Genomic DNA, 13341 nt, shown 5'->3' with positions numbered 1-13341 from the left:
ACAGCTTAGCGAGTGGCCAGGAGGCCAGTGCTTTACTGAGAAGTGGCCGCCCTCATTCAGATCGAGCACTCGCATTTTCCGAGCAGCTCTGAATGAGGTCCCTAGTGTATTATCTTCAAGAAAATAAGCAAAAAATTTAATTTACACATAGCACTCACAATTTCTTAAAATATATAAAGCATATACAGTAACTCCACCAATTGGATGCCTGTGAGGAAGGTCTCAGACCAAAATGCATTAGGCCGGTGACTGGGTTTTTAGCTGGAACACTGCTGTCGCTTGGTGGACACACCAGACTTGGATGCTTTTGGAAGCTGATTGCCGGCATTAGCTAACCAGAGATACCACTACCATCTCTTTGGAACAGGTGATGTGTTAAACCCCGGTGAAGCAAGACTTCCAGTGGTCATTATCCCCAATTGGTGGAGTTATATACTTTATATATTTTAACAAATTGTCAGTGCTATGTGTAAATAAAAAAATGTGTTTATTTTCTTGAAGATAATACACTATGTGTGGCGGAATTTTTTCTGTTTATATTCAAAGTGATTTATTCTGCTGGCAATGAAAAATCATTAAGGATCCATCTGAGATACTTGAAGAGTTGCATATACATGGACAAGTGTATTAATAAGAAAATACTCAGCAATAATATTTGTATGAGTAAGACTTCTTTCTTTTAAATACACTGGTTATTTGGACTGTATGTGAACTACAATATCGCCTAAAGGGTTACTATATTTGTTTCTATGTTTGATTTTGGAGATTGGTGAAGGCTCCACAGTATCCACAGCTGAAATTGTATTGTTGCACTATTATAGACATCTCACTACCTGCAGCTAATTCAGCAAAACTTTTCAAAAGCTCCTCAATATTACACTGCTTATCCCTTTATGGACAAACTTAGGAGGCTTTATATATTCTATTTTGGAAGCCAGGCTTCCAAAATCAGCTGGCTTCTCTTAAAACTGTACCACATACCCTGGCCATTCACCCATAAACAGATTTAAGCAGTTTTTATATTGTGCACAATTTGCATATACACAGACATATTATCACTGTGAACAATTGCCATTTTATGGCTGCCCTGCCACACTCACCCACCCAGCTGCTAGTAAAGCGACTCACTCACCAAGCTGCTGCGCTGTGGGTGGATCCGGTCACTGTATCTGGGCTCTTGCTGCGTAGCAGTATCCAGCAAGGTCCTTGTTCAGACTCCAAGGGGCCTATTCATCAACACTAAAATAACGTTTTTAAGGACATTTTCCTTAAATAACGTTATTTTGGTATTCATGAACAGACTTAACACAGGAGATATCACAGATATCTCCTTGCTAAGTTCCCCTGCGTTAATTTCCACACTCCCCATACATTAGTATGGGGATGTGGAAATTGTTGTATTCATCAAATTCCGAAAATTATCAATTTTCGGAATTTGATGCAGTTACTATTCGCCACTGTGAGGTGGCGAATAGCAGAATCCACTTACCTGTATCAGCGTGTGCAGGTCCCCCGACAAGTCCCTCCGGCGCTCTGCTCCGTCATCAGGCTCCGGAGGCTGATCTGTCATGTGTGCTCCCCAGCAGAGCACAAGAAAGTTTGGAAAAAGAAAAATTTTTATTTTTTTTTCTAATCTGTCATGTGGTCTGCTGGGAAACCACATGACAGACCAGCAGGATGGAGCCGGAGGCTGCTGCGCGGACAGGTAAGTCGGGGGGGGAAGGTGAGCGGAGGGGGGAGGGGGGTAGGGGGGATCGGGGGGGTACAAAACTTAACGCATCTGTAGGCAGTGCTGCGCATGCGCTGGTTTTACAGATGTACCAGTGCATGCGCAGCACTGTTTCCAGATGCGATAAGGTAGTGTAGGCAGGGAAAAGTATCTATTTCCCGAAAAGCTGTCATCGCAAAAATGACAGTTTTTCGGAATAGATACTTATGGAGAGGTGGAATGATGAATTCCACCTATAATTAGCTAGAACTCCCTGAGAGTTCTAAAGCTAATTATCTCCAGAGAATTTTAATGTTTAATGAATAGGCCCCCAAATGTGACAAGAATCACATAGACCAGGTAAAATCCATCTGTAGCTTTTATTGCTCACCACAGGCAGGTACACAAGATATGGCAGTTTCACAGGCAAGATGTCACACAAAGTCTTCCAATACAGCAATATTTCTTCAGTGGACTCACAGGTCCAGGAACCCTAAAGCTGGCCTTCCGGGAGGGAGCAGCCATATCGGCACAGGATGGGGGGGCGTGGCCAGGACAAGGGGAAGTGGCCGTGCGGGTGACAGGCACTTGTGGGCAGGGCAGGGCCACGCAATTGCGTCAGTTTGGCCCCGCCCCTGCTATACAATGCCAAATCGCGTCACCGCCCCCCCACTGTGGGGGTTGCAGGGGTTATTGCGGGGGGATAGGAGGGGGGCCTTCCCGGGAGGTCGCGAGCAGCACCCGATTTTCGGGAGGCTCCCGGCCAAAGCAGGGGGGTAGGCAAGTCTGGGGTGAATGTTTGATGGAGTGTAGGAGGAAAAGAATACTGAAAACTTTTCTCCGTCGAGCATTCCCTCTGCGTTGCCCTAAGTGCAAAATAAATGGTCCCTGTGGTCACCAAAGGAATCTATGATCCGTTATTCCAATTGGTTGAGCTGCATTTTATTCTAGTCAGGGCATTCTGAACCAGACGCAGCTAGCACAGGGTATGTGCTAATGTTATGTGCACCAGAACTATTGCATTAATGCTCATCAATAGGCAGATATGACCAGGCGCACCAAGAGCCCCAGGTAAAAAGGGGCACTGCCTAATCGCAGAGGCATGACCATTCCCCCTTAGGAAAAAAATTATAATAAAGCAGCGCTGTGCGCTGGGGAGGGGGGTGCTGTGAGCCCCCTCAGCCCGGTGCATAGCCAGTGGGGGGCGCGAACAATGTGATCGCTCCCCCCACAGGCATAGGAAACTGCTGCGGTTGCTGGACTGCTGTGATGTAAGAGGGAGGGGGGCGGCGCCAGGCCCCTCCAGCAAGCCCAGGCCCAGGTGCTGCCTGGGCCCCCCCTCTCGGTGCCCCTGGATATGGCATATTACTTGATGTAAATGTGTTTCTGTTACTTTTGTGAACCTAAATATAATCTTTGGAAGTCAAATAGTGATGCACAGGGAGGACAGGCAGCCCCAGCAGGACCTGAGAGGATGCCGCTGGGAGTCATTCAGTGTTATCTCATGTGTGACATTAATGACATTCTATCTTGCCATGGAATTGATGTGTAGATGGTGGTTCCATGTTATGATATCTGTGACTGATGACAGAAAAACAAAGTATGTTAAACTAGGAGTAAAAACACAGCATTAATCAGCTGAGCATAAAGTGACTGCCCCCTTAATGGGATTTTACAGCATTATGTAAGCCTGGGTGAAGTATAAGAAAGGGCAGTGGGAACAGTAATTGCTCTTTATCCTCTGTATTCAAACCTTGATTCAAAAGTAGTGGACACTATGTACTGTGGGCACAGCTGTCGCTTAGAGATTGGCGGTAGCAGAAGACTGGCACATATCAGGCAGACTGCTCAGGGGTGAGCAACCAGAGAAAACATTTTGCTTCACTGTGAATTGTGGTTATTATGTTGCCCTTTGTGGATAAGACAAACTCTCCTGGGGCGTCTTATTGTTTGTGGCATTCTCTTTGATACAAGTACCAGGTGCAGGTGGTTAATTAGAACACAGTCAAATCCAAAACAGCTTGAGCAGATTTCTACTGATAAGTGAAAAAAACAGCACATTTATTCCGTGTTTCCCTGGTCACTCGAGATCGCTATACACATTTGGCATATATTGGTTTTTCATAGTTACTCACCTTTCTTTCATTTCTTTATGACCTCCCCAGCCGGAAATATGTGAAACCTGTTATCTGTATTAGGGCCATACACTTCTGCAAGTTTTGAGATGTTTTCTGTGATTCATTAATGGCAGTTAATAAATATCTGTACATGTGCTTATAACGAGCAGTTGCAACAATCATGTAGGTGGGGTAATTGTGCCATCAAGCCCCACCCACCACAGTAAACATTCAGGGGTCTATTTATCAATAAATATTTGCGGCATATTCCCCGAAAGCATCCGTTTTTAGGGGATACCCACTAATATTTTGTATCCCCAGATGTATTATGGAGGGATTGCAGCAAATATCTCTGATGTCTGCTGCTGTCCTTCCATTTCTGCCAGCACCCCAACCAACATAGGTTTCTATGGGGGATGCTGCCAGATTTACGCCATCTGAGGATGGTGTAAACCGCTGTAGTCTATGGGCTACACATGCCCGTACACTATAGCAGCTGCACATGCGTGGCCTGTAGACTGCGCATGCGCAGGATCCCCGGCATAGGAGTAAAGAGAACGTTAATGCGGTCACTTCACTACCCGCACATAGAATGGACGGGCTCCTTTTGTAGGGCCTCTCGCTTCATGTGCTCTTTAGTACATCTGAGTGCTATAATTGCATCTTGTAATGCGAGCATGGGCGCTAATATCGTGCCCATAGGTGACAGGAATGTAACTATTAATTCTATGTCATCATACCCCAAGTAAGCGCTCCCTGGAAGAATTGGCTGCAGCCTACTCTCTAGGGATTTAGAGAGGTCCTCTCTAAATTGGGTCTCAAGGTCAAACATTGAGTTTCATTGCAGTTAGTTACCAAATGTTAGATTCTATTAAAAACATGTAGGGGACTTGGATGTGCAAGGAAGCAGACGCCTGGTCCTGGAGCTCCTGTGTGATTGTGGCTATTTACCAAAATGCTAGACGCTCCACTTGCAGATTTACCAGCACCTCTGCCACCACTGTGCCCCCTGGACCTGTGAGTAGGTTGATCATTGTCTATCCTGGCTATGCCCGCAGCTCCAGACCGCTACAGCCTATCACACTGAGTGGTCGATGTCCTGTTGCTCTGTTCCCGGGTGTGCAAACTAGAACTGCACATTTAATAAGGCACAATGAGGGTAAGACCTGCTATATGCTGTGTGTTAGTGTTTGGGACTGGTATTGGGATGCGGGGCTCTGTGGGCTGGTGTGGCTGGACTGTTTCATGGCATCATAATGTACACTTTTCACTTCTTTAGTTTTTTTTTTATATATGTAGCACTTCTTACACTTTTAATTATAACCTCTTACTTATGTAAGACTTCACACATAGGAGTTTCTTCATATTTCTTTAACTATCACTTATAATCTCACACTAGCATGGTGCCGTGGGGCGGATCTGCTGGGTTGGCCTGGGGGTCCCGTGCCCTGTATTTATCCATAGGAGTGTGAGGGACCGGCCTGACAGAGGTTACCTGGATGCGGTGGGCAGGCCCATAATTATGGCCATTATTATGCGAAGAACCTCTTTGATGCAAGTTAGCAGTATTATTATTAGGTTTAGCAGTGTTAGAGTGTGCACCTGCATTTTTTTCTATTTTTTGCTTGCCCCAATAACACTTTGCTCAACTGTTGAGCAAAGAAAAGCAATTCCTCATCAGGTCTGAATTAATACGTGTACTGAAGCTGGTTCTTATAAACTTTCATTAGACTGGCCTCATGTCTGCAATGCCACGCCCCCTGGTGTATGATGTCTTGGGGCATCATGCCCCTATTCTCATCATGCTGAGGGCTTGCTTAGCACTCTGGCAGCTGCTGGACAGCCCCCAGCCTCTCCTGACAGTGTGGATGACGTGTGCATGGTCAGTGACACCATTTAAAGGGAAGACACCAAGATAGAGCAGCTGTGCTATTTTGATGTCACTTCCTTGGATGGTGTCAACTGGTGAGGTCTGTACCCCACTAATGACACCACTTTATGTTCTTAATGGGTAGAGTATACTTTTTCCCCTACACTCACCACTCATCAATTGTACTATATGTTACTATATGTTGTAATCTTGAAGCTGTAGTGACTTATTATTTACATAGGTTTCAGTAGAGTTTTGATCTCAAGAAAAATGGCTGCAGATTATATAACTCAGTAACAGAGACACTTTGGAGGAGATGTATCAAACCTTCGAGAGCAACCAATCAGCTTCTAGCTATCATGTATCTAGCACAGTCTATAACAAGAAAGTTAGTAGCTGATTGGTCGTTATGGGTATCTTCTCCTCTTTATCTCTCTTAAAAGTTTGATACAGCTCCTACACTGTAAGGTGTAAGTTATTTCAAAGGGAACTGATGTAGTCAACACCTTATTTACTGACTGCCCCCAACAGAATTTACAAGCCTCAGAATGTACTTATATCATATGCCCCAGGCAGGTTCTTGATTGATAGATGCCATTTACTGGTTTGAAGGGTCCCCAATTGGATATCCCGAAATATATTTAAAAAAAGGGAAGATGCCAAAAGATAGTGTACACCATTTTATAAAAGTTCAGGGTGTTAGAGATTTTATAAGAACCTATCAGGGGTGAAGCTTACTGTTCTGACACCCAGGGCAAAGATTTCATCACGATGCCAAGGCTGAAATGCAGTCTTTATAGATGTTGATTCTCAGTCGTTGCACATTTGGACCTCACGCAGTACAACATTGTTTGTCCAGGTGCAGTTACTTGGATTACACCATCCTCAGAATCAGGCTCTTTGTCTATTAGGCGAGCACTTTGTTGGAAAGTCTCATGCCCTTGTCCTGGGGTGGTGATCAGGGCCATCTCTTCCATTGGGCTTTTAGGGCAGTTGCCCAAGGGCCCGAAGCTTCAAGGTGCCCTCCAGCCCCCTGCAGCCGCAGCCAGTGAGTGAATATTTATTTTTTGCAAAGCACTGCCTGCCAGCCAACCCCCCCCCACCCGTGACAAGTGATCCCCCACTTCCGTGAAGATCGATCCACCCTGGTATGCAGCCTAGTAGGGCGCCACATAGTGGAGGTCTGCGACCATGCAGGCCGCGGGCAGTCTGTGACACAGCTGCACAGCGTGTGTAGTGCTGACCGGACGGAGTTCGGTCACCACTACACAGTGACAAATACAGAGCCGCCAGCTGTGTGTTTGTTTTAATTAGCAGCCAATGAGAGTCTGTCAGACTCTCATTGACTGCTGTGCCCACTGCCGGAGCCAGGCTGGAGCTCACTCATGAGCTCCATCTTCCAGCTCCTGCAGTGGGTAATGGGAGAGACGTCATGACGTCTCTCCCATATTGCAGGGCGGCCCAGCCCGGGAGACGGATGGAGGAGCGGATGGCGGCGGCCGGAGCAGGAGCGGGGATTCAGGTAAGTGTTTTATTCTTATTACGTGTGTGTCTACTGAGAGGAGCACTACTGGGGGCACTACAAGGGGGGACCACTACATGGCAGGGGACTACTACAAGGGGGGAAACTACTACTGGGGGCACTACACAGGGGGGACTGCTACTAGGGGCACTACAAGGGGGGACCACTACATAGGCGGAGGGGACTAATACTAGGGGCACTACAAGGGGGGACTACTACTAGGGGCACTACAAGGGAGGATTACTACTAGGGGCACTGCAAGGGGAGGGGTCTACAACTAGGGACACTGCATCGAGGGACCACTACATAGGGTGGGGGGACCTCCACTGGGGGCATTACAAGGGGGGGACTAATACTAGGGGCACTACAAGGGGGGGCTACTACTAGGGGCACTGCAAGGGGACGGGACTACTACTAGGGGCACTGCATGGGGGGGACTACCACTGGGAGCACTGCATCGGGGGACCACTATTAGGGGATCTATATAAAGGGCAATACTGGGGGTACTGCATAGGTGGGGACTGCAACTGGGGCCACTACTTAAAGGGTATTGCATAAGGGGTACCACTACTGGGGCCACTGCATGGGGGGATACTACTGGGGGCACTATATAAGGGGCTTACTACTGGGGGCACAAGGGGCACTGCACAGGGAGGACCACTACTGGGGGCACTGCATTTTTTTCCCGTGAATGGGTGGGTAAGGGTCCCAGTGCATTGCTTTGCCCAGGGCCCACACTGCTGTTAAGACAGCCCTGGTGGTGATGTACAGTAGTTCTGCTTGTATTCCAAATGTGGTATAGAGATCCTCTTATATCTCAACTGTCCCAAGAAAGGATGAAGTAAAGCTGTCACCATAGTGTACATCAGTTAGTACCATAACAATGGGGCCTATTCATCATCACTTATTTTTCACAAAACCATGTGAAAATTTATATTTTCACATACTGTACTTTTGTAAAAATAAGTGTCAGAGTTATTCAGCAAGTTCTGAAAAAGCATTTTTTTCGGAACTTGATGATGTTACTGAACGACACTCTGAGATGGCGTTCAGCCCCCGATAACCTTCATAGGCTGCTGTTTGTAGGTTAAAGACCTTGCTGTCATGCATTGATATTGCACATTCAGTCACTTCAAAGGTGTCTGTTTTCTGACCTGTTTCTTATTTAACCCTTTACATCAGTGACTGCAGCAGCTCATTTGTAAATGAATTATTACATGCCTGATCTACTTGTATATCTCAGAAGAAATGTTGATGGGAAGGTGTTTCTGGAAAGCCTATTTGTGTGCGTGGTTGCGTCAGATGGGATCAGCTGGAGGGTTGTCCATACCTGTTTTAGGTTCCCTTAGGCATGTTCTGCACTTCAATGAGTAATGGAAAAGGTACAGTAAGAGAATGTGTCTTGGGATTTAAGCCATCTTAAGTTAAGTGATTACTGCGTTGTATAACAATCAAGGAAATCTTAATAGAGTCAAATGTGTAAAGATGGTATAGGGCACATAATTAATGTGGTTCGTATTTTGTTTATTGTGTATGTTAAAGCTGCTACAGAATCATCCAACTCAATATAAAGTGTTTAGAAGTGATCTTGTCCATGTCTGTGTGTATGACATGATCACCGCACAAAGGGCCTGATTCAGACCCGGTCGCAAGCGCTGAGCGCTCGCAACCAGGTCGATGGTGGCCCAGAGCGCATGCGCACGACGGAGCCGGCTCCGTCGTGCACATGCGCGAGACCCGGATAGCGACGGGCAATCCGTCGCTCCGGGTCTCGCACCAAAGGGGGCGTGCTGTTGATTTTGAGTGACAGCACACCCCCTTTGGTGGGCGGGTCGGGGGGTGGCTGCCCAGATGGAGGCGTCCCACGGAGACCCTGATTCAGAGCCGGACACTCTGACAGAGCGCTCGCTCTGAATCAGGGCGTCTTTTTTTATTTTTATGGAGCGGCCTCCAGGCCGCTCGCATTGCTGTGGGTTACCACTTGTGATGTCAGTGGGGCTGCCCCCAAACGGTAGGCGTTCTCATGGGAACGCCTCCGTATGGGCAGCCACCCCCCCGGCCCGCCCACCAAAGGGGGCGTGCTGTCACTCAACATCGACAGCACGCCCCCTTTGGTGCAAGACCCGGAGCGACGGATTGCCCGTCGCTATCCGGGTCTCGCGCATGCGCACGACGGAGCCGGCTCCGTCATGCGCATGCGCTGTGGGCCACCATCGACCCGGTTGCGAGTGCTCAGCGCTTGCGACCAGGTCTGAATCAGGCCCAGAAGCTGTAGTCCTCTAGATAATGGTTCTCTAGATAAAACATACAAATCATTCATACCCTTTTGTCCCTTTCAAAATTCTTCAATAGGCCAGCACCTAATTTGGGTTGCTAGCTGCACTTCTCAGTATCTGTTCTCATCCTGATTAAGATGAAATATATTAGAAATAGGTATTTAAAAATATAAGTGTAGAAATTGTGTATTGTGTTCTTCAGTCCTCTGACTGTATAGAGTGTTGCACACATGGGGCTGGTTGAACATATGCCTATTAGCGGAGCTTATCTTGCCCTCCTCCCGATTTAATTCGATTTAATCCCGATCCTCCCATTCCGGTGGCTACAGAGTCAGATGGCCCCGAGTCGGGAGGGGAAGAGCAGGACTGTTACCTGCGCCCACAGCCTTGGATCACCCCCAGCTCTCCCATAGTGCCGGCGAGGCAAATCCCCACATTATATCCAGAACACAGAGACAATTCACCAAGAGGGTCAGAGGGGCAAGCGCATAGGTTTGAAGACGCAGATGGTGAGCAGGATGCCACAGCAGGCTCACAGGGGGCATGGGTGTACCTCGCCAATACACAGTTATTTCAAAGGGCAGCGCAGCCACCTTGTTTCACCCCGAGAAGCAGGGGGCGGCAGAGTGTGACCCACCGCAGCCAGCGGGAGGGCCAGTTGAGCAGTACCCAATATCAATATCATGTCTCCCCGCAATACCTCTCCCCCCCCAGGAGCAGGCACCATTTCCCATCCCCCCATGGGAGCCTAAGGAGTCAATTATCGCCCGCAAGGTCAGCCCACCAGCAGTGCGCATCACCACAAGGGAGCAGTGCGCAGGACCAAGGCTGCCGATGCTGCGGCAGGCATTCAGACAAGTGTTTAACACAAGGGATGCAGAAGGACGTTCAGCTGTTTGTACAAAGTAGCAGAGACAACCACAGCAGCAGTCCGCAGCGGCATGGCAGGGCCGAGCCAGCACAAAGGGAGAAGCACCAGGGAGCACTAGCAGCGGAGCGTATTTGCAACACGGCCCACGGCACACGCGACGGGGCTCCTACAGCATCAGGACAGGCGCGCAGCCATGATCCCACCCAGGCGGTTTTTCATGGCACCGCAACCTTCGCCGCACCCAACAGGACATCGACACGGTCCACGCCTCATTCAGCGGGACTCCAGTACCAGCGCTGCAGGCTGAACAGGCCGCGACGAATCCAGCCACCGCCATTGCCAGCGGGGCCGACAATCCTGCTCCGCACAGGAAGGATGAGAACATCAATAGTACTTGCAATGCTCATAATTTGAATGTTAATGCAGGGATTGTGCAGGGTGTTAGCGAAGGCAATAATACTGGCAATTCTCATAATGTAAATGTTTATCCAGGGACTGCGCAGGAGGTTAGTGAGAGCAATAAGGTTTGCGATGCTCATAAGGAAAATGCTAAGGCAGGGGTTACGCAGGATGTTAGCACTGCCATTGTAACATTTACGGGAGTGACTAGCGGTAAGGCAGCAGTACAACGCAACACACAGGAAGGTAGTTCGTCAGAGTCAGACGAGGACGATGCGTGTAGGGTGTTGAAGGAGCAGCTGAAGCTAGCAAGGGCAAACAAGAAAAAAGAGAAGGCGGCCATCCCAGGTGCGGATGCAGTTAGAGACCAGATGGGGCAGGTGCAGCAAAAGAAGTTAGGAGGGTTCCTACGAGAAGGGGTGTCAGTAGGCTGCGTCCTGGGGTCAGTGGCGAGGCACTTGCCAAAGCAAACTAGGAAGGAGATTGTGAAAGGCGCATTTGTGGACATTTGTTCATTGACGGAGGCGGGCTTGAAGGACAAGGAAAGAGCTGCGGTTAGGGGAGGGCAGTCTGAGGCATACAAGACCATTGAGCACTGGCTCAGCGGCATGTTTGCCTACACAGGCTGTTATACAGAGGCCTACCCAGAGGCAGGAGCGGGCTTGCTAAAGTATACAGATTTAATTTATTCTGTGTACAAGGAATACGGAGGATCAGTATGGCGCAGGTACGATGAGGCGTTCAGTCACAAAGTACAGGGGGGAACGCCCATCGACTTCGGAGTCAGAGATGTGGACGAGTGGCTCAGGCCGCAATCTAGCGGGTTGGTGGAAAAGGGCCCGCCAGCTCAAAAGTCCTGGGCCGGGAGGCCTGGCACGCAGAAGCAGGATCTCAAATGCTGGGCTTTCAATGAGTCGCAGTGCGCACGGGCACAGTGCAAGTTTAAGCACGCCTGCACATTCTGCAGTGCGAACCACTCCGCCAGAGACTGCAGAAAAAAAAGGGCTAGTCACGCACAGAAGCTACCCGCAGAGGCAGGGCTTAGCAAAGACAATTAGTTCGGTAAAATTAGGTAGGATCCTGGAGTGGCTGTCCAGGTACCCAAAGCCAGATGAAGCTGAGCTGTTAGGGGCGGGGTTTAGGGATGGTTTCAGGATTCCGGTGGCGAGAGTGGTTCCTTCCTCAGTTAGCAGCAGGAATTTGAAATCCATCGCGGAGCAGCCGCTGGTGGTGCAGGGCAAGATTGTAAAGGAACTGGCACTAGGCAGGATGGCGGGTCCGTTCAGCGCCCCACCGGTGCCAGAGTTAGTGATTTCACCTCTCGGGCTGGTCCCGAAGAAGGTGCCGGGAAAATTTAGGCTCATTCAGCACCTATCGTATCCAGAGGGGGTATCAGTGAACTGGTTCAGTGCAGTACCAGTCATTTGACAGAGCGGTGCAGATTGTGAAAAGCCAGGGCAGGGGAGCACTCATGGCGAAGCTGGATATTGAATCCGCTTTTAGATTGCTGCCCCTGCATCCCGAGAGCTTCAGACTCATGGGTTTCCGTTACGACGGATATTTTTTCATAGACAAGTGCTTGCCCATGGGTTGCGCTATTTCTTGCGCTTCCTTTGAGGTCTTCAGCTCCTTCTTGCAGTGGTGTTTTCAGGAGCGCACAGGTTCCAAGGCCATAGCACATTACTTAGACGACTTCATGCTAGCAGGCCCTCCGAGGTCAGAAGTTTGCGGCCAACTCCTGCAGGAGCTCCAGAGCATGCTAAGGGAATTTGGTGTCCCTATTGCACGAGAAAAGAGAGGGGCCGAAGACCATAATGGCATATTTGGGCATAGAGATCGATTCAGAGAAACTAGAGTGCAGGCTCCCAGCAGAGAAGGTGGTAAAACTAGGTCGCGAGATCGGTTTTTGCGCAAGGGCAAAAAATGTCACGCTAGGCCAGATGCAGTCCTTGTTAGGGAGGCTCAACTTTGCATGCCGGGTAATACCCATGGGCAGGATTTTTAAAAGGCGGCTATTCGCATCTCCAAAGACCTCCGAGACGACCTGACAATGTGGGAGGAATTAATCCGGCATTTCAATGGCGTTTGTATCTGGCAAGCGCCAGCAGCGGGCAACCATGCGTTGCAATTATTCACAGATGCGGCTGGTGCAATAGGCTTTGGGGCCTACCTGCAGGGTGAATGGTGTGCCCAGCAGTGGCCGGCCAGGTGGGTGGCCACTGGATTGACCAAGAACCTGGCAGCGTTAGAATTGTTCCCGATAGTGGTAGCAGTGGTCATCTGGGGCCACAGGCTGGCCAACAGACGTATACAATTTTGGTGTGACAATATGGGGGTGGTGCAGATTGTAAACAACCAGCGGGCATCATCTCCACCGGTTATCAGGTTAGTAAGGAGATTAGTGGCGGCCTGCCTGCGGCACAACATTACATTCAGAGCCAAGCATGTGCCGGGGGAGCAGAACGTCATAGCAGACGCGTTGTCTAGACAGAAGTGGAAGGCGTTTAGGGCAGCGGCGCCGCAGGCACAGTTGACAGGTTTAACATGCCCCTCCAATCTTTGGCAGATAGTCGAGCCG

Source organism: Taudactylus pleione, unplaced genomic scaffold (genome assembly GCF_031769625.1).
Source record: "Taudactylus pleione unplaced genomic scaffold, aTauple2 ptg000985l, whole genome shotgun sequence".
Lineage (NCBI taxonomy): Eukaryota > Metazoa > Chordata > Amphibia > Anura > Myobatrachidae > Taudactylus > Taudactylus pleione.
The sequence above is the reverse complement of the archived record's forward strand: the minus strand, read 5'-3'. Positions refer to the sequence as shown.